This window comes from Leptinotarsa decemlineata, unplaced genomic scaffold, assembly GCF_025532065.1.
Source record: "Leptinotarsa decemlineata unplaced genomic scaffold, Ldec_3_MD MMD2_tig00005009_RagTag_RagTag, whole genome shotgun sequence".
NCBI classification, from domain to species: Eukaryota; Metazoa; Arthropoda; class Insecta; order Coleoptera; family Chrysomelidae; genus Leptinotarsa; species Leptinotarsa decemlineata.
In genome coordinates this window covers 477713-492135 of record NW_027412615.1, presented here as the reverse complement: position 1 = coordinate 492135, position 14423 = coordinate 477713, and the positions used below count along the sequence as shown (strand labels likewise).

At 32.2% G+C, this 14423-nt stretch overlaps 1 long non-coding RNA gene across 1 annotated transcript in view; it reads right to left on the bottom strand.

The window, feature by feature from the left end:
- LOC141484237 (uncharacterized) overlaps positions 1–14423 on the bottom strand; it is a 697804-nt gene that overhangs the window by 319962 nt on the left and 363419 nt on the right. The window lies entirely within an intron of this gene.

The following is a 14423-nucleotide window of genomic DNA, read 5'->3' as shown; positions in this document are numbered from 1 at the left end:
TCCAAGATTAAAGTAACACATGAAATGCGAGTACTGAAAAAATAGAAAACGAATCGCTGAGAGATGTCAAAAATATACCACAAAGTGCATACCAGAACTGCTTCGAGAACAAGAAAGAACGCTGAGACAAGTTTGTCGTATTTGAAGGGGACTACTTCAAATAAAACATGATAAAACATGAATAAATAATCATTTTTGTGAAAAATCTAAATTCAACTTATTTTTGAACACACACAAACTTACCGATATGAGTAATCATGGAATTACTAGGATGCTGTGTACGAAACTGCTACTTCCAACTGAAGGACGAATTCTTAACGCAAGTTGAGGGACTGCCAATGGGATCGCCACTTTTGCTGGTTATAGCCAATATATATATATATATATATATATATATATATATATATATATATATATATATATATATATATATATATATATATATATATATATATATATATATACAATATATATATATATATATATATATATATATATATATATATATATATATATATATATATATATATATATATGGAGAGGTTTGAAACTCTGGCCATTGAAATACCTGATCGACACCTTCATAATATGGAACCATGTGAATGCAGAACTAAACACCTTCCTGTAGCACGTCAACAACGTAAGTCCTTCCATCATTTCAACAATGGAGACGGAAGTCCTCAACGAATTGCCATTATTAGACGTATTGGTGAAGAGAATCGACACTAAATGGGAAACATCTGTGAATCGAAAACCCACTCACACAGGAATCTCTGGAGGAATCGATAAAATCGAAATGAATAGCTGAATAACAAAAGCTCACCCATACAGGACAGTATCTGAACCAGGAATCCAACCACCTTCAATCGACTAAGAGAGGAATCATCCTACCTCTACTAGACAGTGTTTTCGGGCTCTGTGAACAAAGGAAGGTCTCGAAAATGAACTAGGTATCATCAAAAATGACTTTCAACGAAATGATTACTCCAAAGTGATGGTGGAACAGGCTTTAGCTAAAAGACAGCAAGAGCTCCTTGAGGAAGAGAAGCCGCCACAACCAGTAACTGTACTTCCCTACATCAGAGGATTGTCGTGAAGGATGAGAAGGATTGGGTCCATGTATAACATCAGGGCCTATTTCAGATCTGGCAACATTATCTGTAGCAGCCTCACGAAAACCAGGTCACCAAACACGGACTTCGATTCGAAGAATTGCATTTACCGGATACCCTGCGAGTGCGGAGAATCATACATTGGTGAAACTAAGAGGCCATTGAAAGTTCGCATTGCCGAGCACAAGAAACACACACAGCGAGGAGAAACCAGGAATAGCAGAGCATGTTTCGACTCATCAACATAACATCAAGTGGGCTCAAGCTGAAATCGTCCACAAGGAGAAACACTAGTTCAGGAGAAAATTCTAAGAAGCCGCATAAATGTTGTCCAACAACGCATTCAGCCAAGCTTGCTCAGAGATACGTAACATATGGAAACCTCTAATAAAGCGGAATACGACGAATTCCCACCAAACGGTCAACTACCGCTAAAACCAATGAAGCAGTAAGAGGGAAGAGGGGATATATGAAAGCACTCGAATGACCTATAAATAATCAGATCTCGGATACTAATAATCAAAACGTCGTGAAGTAACTTGGTTGGGAATCTTTTAATTTTTGATTTTTCATTTTTTGTTAATAATTTTCAATTTTCAGCTCGTGTTAATAGTTCAATTATTTTTTTATTTTCTGGTTGTTGCTTATTCTTTCAGGGATTTCAAATCAATTTATATCATATTAGGAAATGGAAGTCCGAACTAATGAAATAAATACAACCTACGAACTAGAAATCACCAGTGATCACTAAATCATCAAGATGAATTAACCTCTGCAGAAGCCAGCCACTTGTGCTGGCAAAACGTTAGGATTTCGGTTCTTTCTTATTCAGAATTTCTGTAATTTTCAATATTTCATTCATTTTCTAATCCACAGATTGAATTTTCATCAACCATGAGTTCTTATCATGACTGAAATAGTCAACAAATATTCCTTGTAATGAATCAAATTTTCAAATATTGACTTTAGAAATTATCACTTTTTTATTTTTAAAAATCCAATTATTTTCTGTTCCATATTTCATCACTGGAAACTTCCGTCTAAGTATTACTATTATGAGAGTGCAGTTTAGTTTCATAGATGTCCATAATTTCGATGTATCTCCAAGCTGTCAAATCCAAATTCTCATAATTCTCACATTCGCAATGTGGTTAGATATTGTAGAGTTTTATCCACGAGCAGTGGGACAATAATTATCAATAATTATACAAAATAGTAATCCACCGGCGAAACCCAACAATTGAACTCATGTCACATCTGGAATTTTGTAGCTCAATCCAAGCGAATCGAACAAGGTGGTTCTGTTTCGGATCGGGTGGATCTCATGTAATAGTAAGTGTTTTCTAATAAACGCCTGAGTTTCCTTATACTCGCCTGAGTTAACTTATACTCGCGTGAGTTTCCTTATACTCGCGTGAGTATTAAGAAACTTTATTTTGTTGTTTGATAAGTAGAATTTGGAACATCTGTTTTTCAAAACTGTCGTAGTGTTATCTATTGATGAATTTTGTTATTGTTGCATACGGAAGTGGTTCATAATTGTTCAGATACTGGTATGCTTATAAGCTTCGTATTTTATGGAAGTTACGTTAATAGCTGCCAAACTCACCTAGGGAGGGAGCATCATGACTAATCGCAGTTTCGTCAGTAACGTAACGCACTTTCAAGTAGATGAACTCTCACACGAAAAATATCTATGAGTCGAGTACCCTCTACCGCCAATTCATTGCTAAAATTGGTTGAGTAGAATGAGATTTATGAGGTTCATTGAGTGCAAAAAAATCAGCTGGGTGGAGGCAATAACATTTATACATTCAAAGGCTCCACAGAAGACTCAATATACGAATATCCAATATAGTTGAGGCTCCTGAAGGCAGTCCGTGTCAAAACCCAGCTTAGACATCGATCGTTAAACGGATTCGTCCTTCGTCTTTCAAAACAGTCTTCTCTGAAGGTAACTTCAGAGAACGAATGTTATGTGTTGAGTACCTACTCGTAATTTTTTGAGGCTCAGAGAGTTGTGTTCTAGATTCTGGGACACTATTGAGAAAAACCAAATTTTAACATGTGAAAAAAATCGAATCAGTAAAGTAATTGGTTGAGTGTAATATTGAGAGAAAATTCAAGAATCACAAGTTGTCCTTTCGTGATACTGAATCAAATTGTTGATCAAGAAGTTAAATGAATGAGAGAATCTATAGATGAAACAATAACATTGGAAACACGTTTTCATTCCCAAAAGCCGGCATTATATATGCCGGCTTTGCGAACTGATAATTTTAATTAGGCTCCTAGGACACACTAATGACATAAAAGTTTTTCGGTTTCACCATCCGTGAAGTTGGTGGAGAAGTACGTGACCACAATTCCAGTTAGTTCAACTTCATTAGGTGGTGGAGCCCACACATACTCAGCTCTCGGAAGCATTTTTTTTCATGGATATTGATAATGAATGCGTTGCTTCGACACCAGATGAATTATTTTTTAAGCGATATTGAAATTAGGATTTCACGGGTTACATTGTTGTTTGAAGATACATCATATTGATGTGAAAGCTGGGTTTACATTGTACAATGTGGTCCAAAGTGATATATAAGTTGTAGCACTACACATCAATTTTTTTTATTTTTCTGAAAGTTCGAAATGATAACGCAATACTCAAAAGTATATCACCATAACAGTATTAGGAATCATAGATGGAAATTCGAAAAGAAATTTTCATCTGAGAGGAAGTTATATTACATCAGCTGAAACAATATAAATAAATATAACTTTGTAGCGAATCGTTCCGGCTTCACATGGCTAGTAACATCTCCCTGGATTCGCACAGTTAGTAGGATCAATGGATATACCAATATAAATTCATAAATTCTTAAATATATATATATATATATATATATACATCAAAAGGGAAAAATTCGTGGACAAGACACTCAAGAAATATGGAGGCAAACCGCGGACACGTGTTTCTGGCTATTGTCCACGAATTTTTCCCTTTTGATGTATATCATACACACTCGATAATAATCTATATCTATGTATATATATATATATATATATATATATATATATATATATATATATATATATATATATACATATATATATATATATATATAATTGGATAATCTTAGCGACTGGAGAAATGTACGGTAAAATAGATTAACAGGGTCTCTCACTCTGCTTTACTTTGCCAAGCTTTTGCTTCTAATGGGAAGCTTCTTCAGAGCCTATAATTTAATGAATTGTGAATATTTCCGCCATTGAATAACATTACAAATCATACTTACAGTAAAAATGAGCGAAAAACAATAAATTGAACATATAATTCGACGAGAAAGTTATACATGTATAGGATTTTTTTTGTGGGTTTGACAAATGTCATACCTTCACATAAATGTCATTTTTCAATGGGTATGATGATTTCATAATTTTTTACTCGAAAGAAAGGCTCATTTTTCGATACAATTTTCATTATTATTATGTTTTTGACGTAGTTCCAGTAAGTTACTGTATATACTGCTGAGATTATCATTGTCAGTTTTCCTATCCATACAATCAGAAGACTTATTAATTTCAACCATTTCAAGAAAAAGGCATTTGGAATTTATTTTTTTTTCTGTATGTAAAACTTTGATGTTGGAGTATATTGGTTCATGTCCTGTTTCTGTAGAGTGTTGTGCTAATGCACATGATTTCTTATCAAGCTTTATATCACTTTTATGTGAAGTTACTCTATCATTAAGAATTCTTGATGTTGTTCCAATATAATTCAAGTTACAATTGTTACAAGGAATGTTATAAATTACATTTGACTTTTTTGTAGTATTCGTTTTATCTTTCAATTTAGTATTCAAATTCTTTATAGTTTTAATATCTTTTTGGCATATTTCCATAATTTGTTCATTATAAAAAAGTTTTATGATATTTGGAGATAAATTTCCAAGATTAGGTATAGGTACGTAAGAAAAATTGATAGGTGAACCATTATTATTACATATATTTCTGCTGATTAAATTGGAATTTGTATTACTATCAGTATTGAAAATTATTTTATCAAACAGTTTTCTGGGATAAGAATTTTCGATTAATATGTCTCTAAGAATTCTGAGATTTTTTTTCTTGAGGGAAGGGTGTACTAATTTTTCTCTTTTTTTTTCAAACACAGTATTAAATTAAATTTAGCAGATTTTTTATGAAAGGAATAGTAATTGATTTATCTTCCTGAATTAGTAGGTTTGACATTCCAATCTGTAATCAACAAATTATCAGTTTTACGGATAACTCTTGTATCAAGAAAAGGAAGGGTCTGATTATTTTCTATTAGTGTGAATTAGTGAATTGTAACTTTTCATCATATCTATTGACAACATCAAAAATTTCATTACACATCATTTCATAATGATACAATAAATAAATGTGAACATTTACTGAAACGGAAAAGGCTGAAGATCATCAAAAGATGCAATCTCTGTTTTTCATCTTAGGCCATTGATTCTATAACCTGGAGATGGTGATTTTTCCTTTATAAAATGGAAAAATCGAAAGAATCCTCAATATAGAATTCAGTTTCATAATTATAATCATCAGTTAGAATTTTAGTGACCATTTGAGCAATTTTAATATTTGGAGCAACAATGGAGGAAATAATGGGTCCCAGGTTCGAATCAGGTTTATGTATTTTAGGTAGTCCATAATATTTGGGTGATATGGAATTATAAATCATGTACATTTTGCAATTCTGCAATTCTTCAATGCAATTCTTCGAATCGAAGTCCGTGTTTGGTGACCTGCTTCATCTTCTGATATCATTTTAGATTTTTTCAAATCCGTAATGATTTTATTTGCCTTTTGTTGTATTGTTGAAACGGGATCTCTATTAAGTTTAACATAAGACTCACTATCATTAATAATCTCAAGAGATTTCTCAATATGATCAGGAAGATATATCAATTACTATTCCTCTCATAAAAAATCTGCTGAAATTAATTCAATACCCTGTTTGAAAAAAATAATAGAAAAATTAGTACACACTTCCCTCAAGCAAAAAAATCTCAGATTTCTTAGAGACATATTAAACGAAATTTCTTATCCCAGAAAACTTCTTAATACAATAATTTACAATACTGGCAGTAATTAACAGAAATGTATGCAATGATAGTACACATATCAATATTGCTTATAAATCTATACCTAATCTTGGAAATTTATCTTCAAATATCATTAAACTTTTTCATAATGAACAAAATATCAAAATATGCCAAAAAAATATTCAAACTCTAAAGAATTTGAATACTAAATTGAAAGATAAAACGAATACTACAAAAAAGACAAATGTGATCTATAACATTCCTTGGTAACAATTGTAACTTGAATTATATTGGAACAACATCAAGAATTCTTAATGATAGAGTAACTTCACATAAAAGTGATATAAAGCTTAATAAGAAATCATGTGTATTAGCACAACACTCTATAGAAACAGGACATAAACCAAATTACTCCAATATCAAAGTTTTATGGTTGGAATTGATAAGTCTCCTGATTGTATGAATAAGAAAACTGACATTGATAATCTCAGCAGTATATATAGTAACTTACTGGAACTACATCAAAAACATAATGATAATGATATATGTATCAATCAATAACTCTTTCTTTCGAGTCAAAAATTATGAAATCATCATATCTTTTGAAAACTGACATTTATGTGAAGGTATGACATTTGTCTAACCCACAAAAAAATCCAATACATGTATAACTTTCTCGTCAATTTATATGTTCAATTTATTGTTTTTTGCTCATTTTTACTGTAAGTATGATTTGTAATGTTATTCAATGGCGAAAATATTCACAATTCATTTAATTATCTTCCCATTAGAAGCGAAAGCTTGGCAAAGTGAAGCAAAGTGAAGCTTGGCAAAGTGAAGTTTGATTTCTGATATATATATATATATATATATATATATATATATATATATATATATATATATATATATATATATATATATATATATATATATATATATATATATATATATATATATATATGTGTTATCCTGCCCTAGTACGCGAGGCAGGTATGATTTTAGATTTTAAGATTCGAGAGTAGAGAGGGCTAAGGACTCCAATATTCAGAACAACCATCTTGACAGAGTGGTCTGGATAGAGTCTGCAGATTTTGAAAAGAAAATCTCGATATTTTATTCGTTTCTCCTCCTCTTTTCGGACGATTTTCGTCTCGCCAGGAGCTGAAAACTCCACTACAAATATCGTCTTGCTGTGGCGGTCGAGAAGGACTACATCAGGCTTATTAACTCGTATGAGCCTGAGGGTGGGGAACGAATAGTTCCAATAAATTCGGCACTTCTCGTTCCTCACAACGTTCCTTCCTGAACTTTGTGTCAGGAACCTGTACACCCATCACGCGATTGCGGTAGACTAAGCTGTTGGATGGAATGAATCACCATAGAGTAAACAAGTCATCAATCACACATACAAGGTGTTGGAGACATCATCCTGGGAAGCCATGATAAACCCCTCAGTTTCCGACTTCAGCCCACTTGACCAGAGGAAAGAAAAAGTCAGGCGCTTTGATAAGCCTAGGTCTCCGATGTTGTCATTGTCATTATACTTGTTATTATTTTTATCTGAATAACTCTCTAATCACCACCTTATTGGAATTGATATAGTAAGCTATCCTCCAAAGGCATATGTTATCGCGGTTTTTTCTATCGACGTATAACGTATTGTTTTTACAATACGTAATGAATTGTTTTGTTTTATATCTAAAGGAAAAGGGGTCTTTTTCGAAGAGAGCTCGGATTGGTAGCACCATCGCCTCATCTTCTCATGAGAATCATCGTCCTATCAATTCATCAAAAATGATGATGAAATATTCAAACTTATTTCACTCTTGAATCACTCCGTTCAGTGGTGAAAACTTTAATTTTTTTCCCTTCTTTATAGATGATCACAAAAAAACAGCTCCTGAAGTATATCTCTTTGTTAATCAGTTGACTTCTCCGATAATCTTTTACCAAAGCTGGACTCGCCTTCAGAATTCAATAGGATATGTATGCCAACTGATGCTCACCTACTAATATTTTCACTGAATCGGACCATGAGATTATTAAAGAAAGAATTCTTGCGATAACATTGAATTTAGGAAATCAGAAGTATTCCAAATCCTAGGTTGATAACTGGAGTTTTCTCCCAAAACCAAATCATTATTTTCAACACCTAGATACGTGTTTCAATTATCAAGAAATATAGTTCAATCTTTCTCTCGAAGGAAGATAGGAACCGTTATTTTCAACACTCCGATACGTGTTTCAATCACCATCATTATTATGGTTTGAATCTGAGTTCAACTCTTATATTCTCACGATAATCATCTCTGATGGTTTAGCTGCTAAATTCTCTCACCTCTTTCACTTATGTTTGCAATTCTCCGAGAAATAAAAATATTTCCAGACTTGTTTCCCTCACTAGAACCAACATCAATTCTTTCGAAAGTAAATATTATTTTTCATTAGAATACTCTATCAATTATTCCATTAATTTTTTCAATACAGCTTCCTTTCTATCTTCTAATTGCTTTTTTGCCCTGTCATGGTTGTTGCTACAAATTATATCGCTGTCTGGCACTCGTTGAATGGATTCCATTGAATTAAATATGACGGATTGTAACAGGCTGCTCTGAAAAAAATTAGGGTTTTTTTAACATTTTCACCCTTTGGATGGGTTGTAATGAACATGGGTTGAATTAACTTTATGACCTATACTCAATTTTAGCCAATTGTTTTTGTTCAGTTATGTCAGTTTTTGTTGAGATACGATTGATCTGTGAAATATATGGAATGAATGATAATAATTGATTTCTGTGTGAAAAACGTGGACTCGCCGATACATGATGAAAATCCTTCCTAACACAAACTATGAGACTTTTATCTTAAAGGGATTCAGAAACCATGATGAGTTAGACGCGCCCGCAGAAACCACGTGTTGTGTTTTTGTGAAATTGTTCAGTGAAAATCTCGCAATGAAGTGTTTTTTGAATACGTTAGTTACGGATTTTCATCAAGTATCGGCCAATCCCATCATGTATCATGATGAGTTATTCAAAATTCAGAAACATTTTATGTTTTACAGTTTACAGCTACAGATTTTAAACAGAACTACCAATCAAATATATATCCAATTCAACTACCTATTATAATTCAAAATTCACCCAGTTCAAGTGAAATTAGGTAAATAAAATCAATGATATCACATGGTAATATACTTATGATGCATTGTTTGGAACCTTCGGTGTAGTAATAAATATTACTGGAGTGTTTTTTCATAATACAAAACCAGTTTAATCTTCCTCTTGAAAATGATCATTTGGTGATCGAAATACGTGTCGAGGTGTTAAAAATAACGATTTGGTGTTGGGAAAAAACTCCAGTAATATACATGGTAATATCATAATTGAAATTAATATCAATTGAAATCAAAATTGATTTGAATGTCTTGTCTCTGCCTAATCTGTTTTTACTAGGAAATCATACCTAGTAATAACACAGCATATAATTTGAGAGAAGAATTTGAACCTTGACCACAACAAAAATCCTGTCGACGCAACTTTCGCATACCAAAATAAAAGATGATAATAATCAAATCAAAATAATGTGCGGTTTTTTATAGTCATAATTTCAAAGAATCATTTCATTGATGGCCTCTATCCGGTTTATTCGGCGATGTAACATTATTTGACTCAACAAAATAGCAGAAACAGGTTCCTATCAAACTACTACAAAACACCTATGAAATTTTATAGATACCAAATTATGCGAAAGAAGAACAACGAAACTTCATTCAAAGTCATCATCGAAATCCCACTGCTTGACTCAAGTTTAGAGCGACATCATCAATATCTAAATTGTAAGGAATTCATCATCCTACAGTTTCGCGAGAGAGTTTTCTTGTTCTTCATATACATTATGTTCAAAGCATTGATTATTTTTCACCCACTTTTTTCCGCCACTTTGCCATGCGAAACGAAGTGAACTTTTATCTACAGTGTAGGGTATATTTTATCAACCGAGATAAATACAGGAACTATACTTTTTTCGAAAAGGATTTTCATGAAGATTGACGCTTTGAGTCACGTACTGAGTGAATTCATTCTGCAGGATGGTCGAAGATGTGACAAATTACAAGAACCGATTGCAATTCAGTCAGTTTATCCAAAGAAATGAAATTTGTTTTTATCATTATTATTCCAATTAGCAATGAACATTTCTGGTGCCTTTTGAAGTAGTGATTCCATCAGTGAAGAAAACATTGAACTTATACCAAATTGAACTTTCACATCAAAAATTAATTGATACATCACTGCAAATCGTTTTGTCTGAACCATATCTGACAATCATGGGTTTTCATTTTCCTAAAAATTAAGAATGTTCGTTGAATCAATAAAGCATGATTTCGATTAACTTCATATATTTCAAAAAACTCCTTCGAATGTAGGATAAAAATCTCATAAATGACCAGAATAACTTGAATATCATATTACTCATACACGTTTGCAGAATCTAAAAATCTAGAAATGAGCAGCAACAATATCTTATTTCAACCGACTTTCGCAAAAACTGAAGCTTTGAGCTACCGAGTGATCTTTTCTCACAGACTATTTGAAATTGTTTATCATTTTGCTGGGATTATCCATTATATCTACATTGTACTCCAATGAATTGGAAACGACTGAAAATTCAAAATACTTTTTCTGAGAACAACATATACATCTTATGTCTCCCCATTCAGAAGTACGGAAATTAATTGATAAATACATCTCTGTTTCGACAATATCTGCGTCAGATGGTGCCGGATATTGATAATGCTCTATAGGTGGCTTGTAGAGTTATAAATATGCCCAGAACAAGAGACTAATAAAAGTGTTAGTCGATGCCAAGAACATCGTTCAACAATTTTTCGGACCAAAGGTTTCATTGGATGACAGTGACAAGATATAATTCAATGTTTTATTGAATGTGGTAACAATGTTTTTTATGGAGGTTTAAGGTTTTGACTTTTATTGTCTGGAATATTGTGAACAGATTTGAAGTCAACGAGAATAAAGAATGAATGAAACATCAAATATCTGAAAATACCGGGACCAAAATATTTGAATTTATCTGAAAACGATATACCCATTAGCAAACAATGAGACAAAATGAATGATGAACAAGAATACGAGAACACTAATTTATTAAAAAAAAAATATCCCGTATATTTTTTTCACAAAAAAGAGCTCTTGATTGATATTTCCGGAACATAATTTCAATCATGAGTTGTCTAGAGTTCCTGAAAAATATGACAAAAGTTATTATTCATTTTTAGAACTGCACTTCTAGCAGACCGACATATATTTATACAACGTATTCATCATAAAATTTATTGCAGAACTATTTAATTCCTGATATATATCAACCATCTTAGAGAACACCCTGTTTTGCAAATTTCATAGACACTAGGTAGATTTTCAAGACCATTCGAGTAAAAATTGCTGTCAGTATCCGACATTTGATTCAATTTGTTATGAGAGTTGATATCACTATAGCATGTTCTTAGTGAAATTGTCAATCTACGAATATTTCTATTAAAAAAAAAGTTTGTATCATGAAATTTGAGAACTGGAACTTTCTATCTTTCTCACCACTTTTATTTGCAACTGACGTTACTGCAGTTTCGTCCTAGTGGGACATTTTCAAACTTATACACTAAACTAGTTCAATGAAAACAAAAACTGACGAGTAACTCAAAAGTCTAAATTAAGTTATGTTCTGATAAAGTTTTTTAAAACCTAATTGATGACAACTATTGTACATCACAAGGAGTTCGAGATAATTTTCATTGACTTCATTTTGTTTCAAAATTCTTGGAAGGTAATGAAACTATAAAAAGAACGTTCATCTTGACCCCAATGAGTTTTACTCCATAAATTTATTGGAAATCAGTGAATTTCTCTCAGAATATTTTTAGTTCTGATAGCTTGATCACAGAATTACCATTATTGATGTCCAATCATAGTAATGAGTTCGAGAAGTTAAAACTTTTATCCATTTCTGATTCGGACGTACTATTTGCACAGTTGAAATTTTTGTAACCAATGAAAATGTATCAAAAAATACATACACTTTTGAAAATGTAAAATATTGGAACTGAAATAAATATTGTTATTTACTGATAAATGACTTTTTTGAACGCGTAAATTTTCATATCGAAGAAATCCTAACTTGAAAATGTATTGTTCGGTGATGACTGAATAGAGTGAACAATCCCCATAGTTCTAAAATGAATGACTGACTCTGTATTCTATTGAATTCCTAACGATTTTGGAATGTTTTCCAATTTTTCTCTTTCTCCATTCCACAGTCGCTTCTAACCGGCTTCCCCCTCACTTTGAATGAAACTAACTTTTGGGCGGTATGATTAAATAATGGATTTGTTAGGAGCAATTTGCAAGTTAAATGCGACAACTCTCGAATAAATAAGTTTATATGAGAGTTGTTTTTGTGAAAGTGAAATGTCAGATAAACGTTCAGAAAGGAAACAACATGCGTATATTTGCTTTGTCTCACCATTTCTCCTGAGAACACAATCGAAATTGAAACTGATTGTCAATACTTTTAATGAGTCGTTGTTTTTCTATCTTCTGAATTGAGAGATATTTTTATAAAACGAATAATAAAGTTTGAGCTTACAAACTTCGAGAAAAAATTCAACTTGAGTTGAAGAATAGTAGTCACAAGTTGGTTCAGCTTAAATAACTACTACTAGCTTGAATGTTGCCGATAAGTTAAATTATTTTCCAAAATACATGGTGTGGATATTACTTTCATCAACTTATGTGATCAATAAGAGCATTTATTTCAATAATTCAAGTTGTTCGATCCAATATGATCTTAGTTGTTTCGAAAATTAAGTTGTTTTCACTCAACAAATCCTCTAATTGAATCTACAAATCGAGCAATGCTATTGTTGCTACTAGAGATTGAAGAGTATTCAACTGATGTTGAATGATTGAAAATAAAGTTCAGTGGAAATAGCTGTCCTAATGATGAATGTAGCTAAAAAAGTTTTCTCTGACAAAAAATTACAATCAGTGTTGCGAAGCAATTGAATATTGGTAAATTTACTACACTGGTTACCTATAACCAAGTATTTTTGATATCACTTGTTGGTAAATTGTCTAATATATAATGACTGAAGCAATTCATTTCAGTTAAAATCTCCATTTCACATTTTTTTTTGGTAATTCACTCTTATCATCATTTAACCAATTTTGAGAATGAATATAATTGTAAAACTGAGTGAAAGGAATGATAAATTTAACAAGGTGCTGTGCTGTGCTGTCATCTTCAAGGCACTACTCAAGCCTAGTTGAGAAAATGATCACTTGGAGAATGAAGAGAAAGATCTAGTTGGAATGTTCTTGGAGGAAATGGAAACGTAATTGCACACGATCGATTGATCGGCCAGGAATTGAATGTATAAATGATGTCTCTTTCCAGATCAAGTAATTTTTCGAACAGAAATTTTCTGGGAGCAAGTACTTGAATGATCTATATCGTTATCGCAGAACGGTCGAATCAAATCACTAGTGACACTGAATCAATGAACTGAAAACCAACCTTGTCACAAGTGTAGGCCATGGACGTAGAAAAATAAATGGACTTGGCAAACCAATACCTTCAACACAGAATGTTTTGAAGCCACTCGGTTCGGTGGCGAGCGGGTTACGGAGAAGGAGGAATCTTGCGATAGACTGTGACATACCCTCCAACGACAGTGGCGCACGCAATAAATTCAATATGGGCAATGTAAACGAAAATATGCAAAATGTTATATACTTATGAAAACTTCAGAGATCTATTCATCAATTATTGTTAGAGATTATAGATATTTCCGATATCAATTACAGGAAAACTTCATTGTATTCGAAATAAATATAATTACTCGAAAAAGTCGGTTCTTTTAAAAAACTGTTGAAAATTGATAATAAAAAAAGAGGAAAAAGGAACAATGTTTTGAATTGAGTATTTTGATCTATTCCAGTTCTATCATATTGAAGGTACAAAATGACAATCACAAAACGGTATTTCTTCATAATTTTAAGAGTAGATGGGTTACTAAAGTAATTAGTAAGAAGATAATATTCACCTTTTGATTGAATTTAAAATTTGACTGTCTAATTTTCTTCAACCCACCATTATTTTGTCGTAGCAGACTTTCTCTCTCTAACAACGAAAATTATCAAAAGTG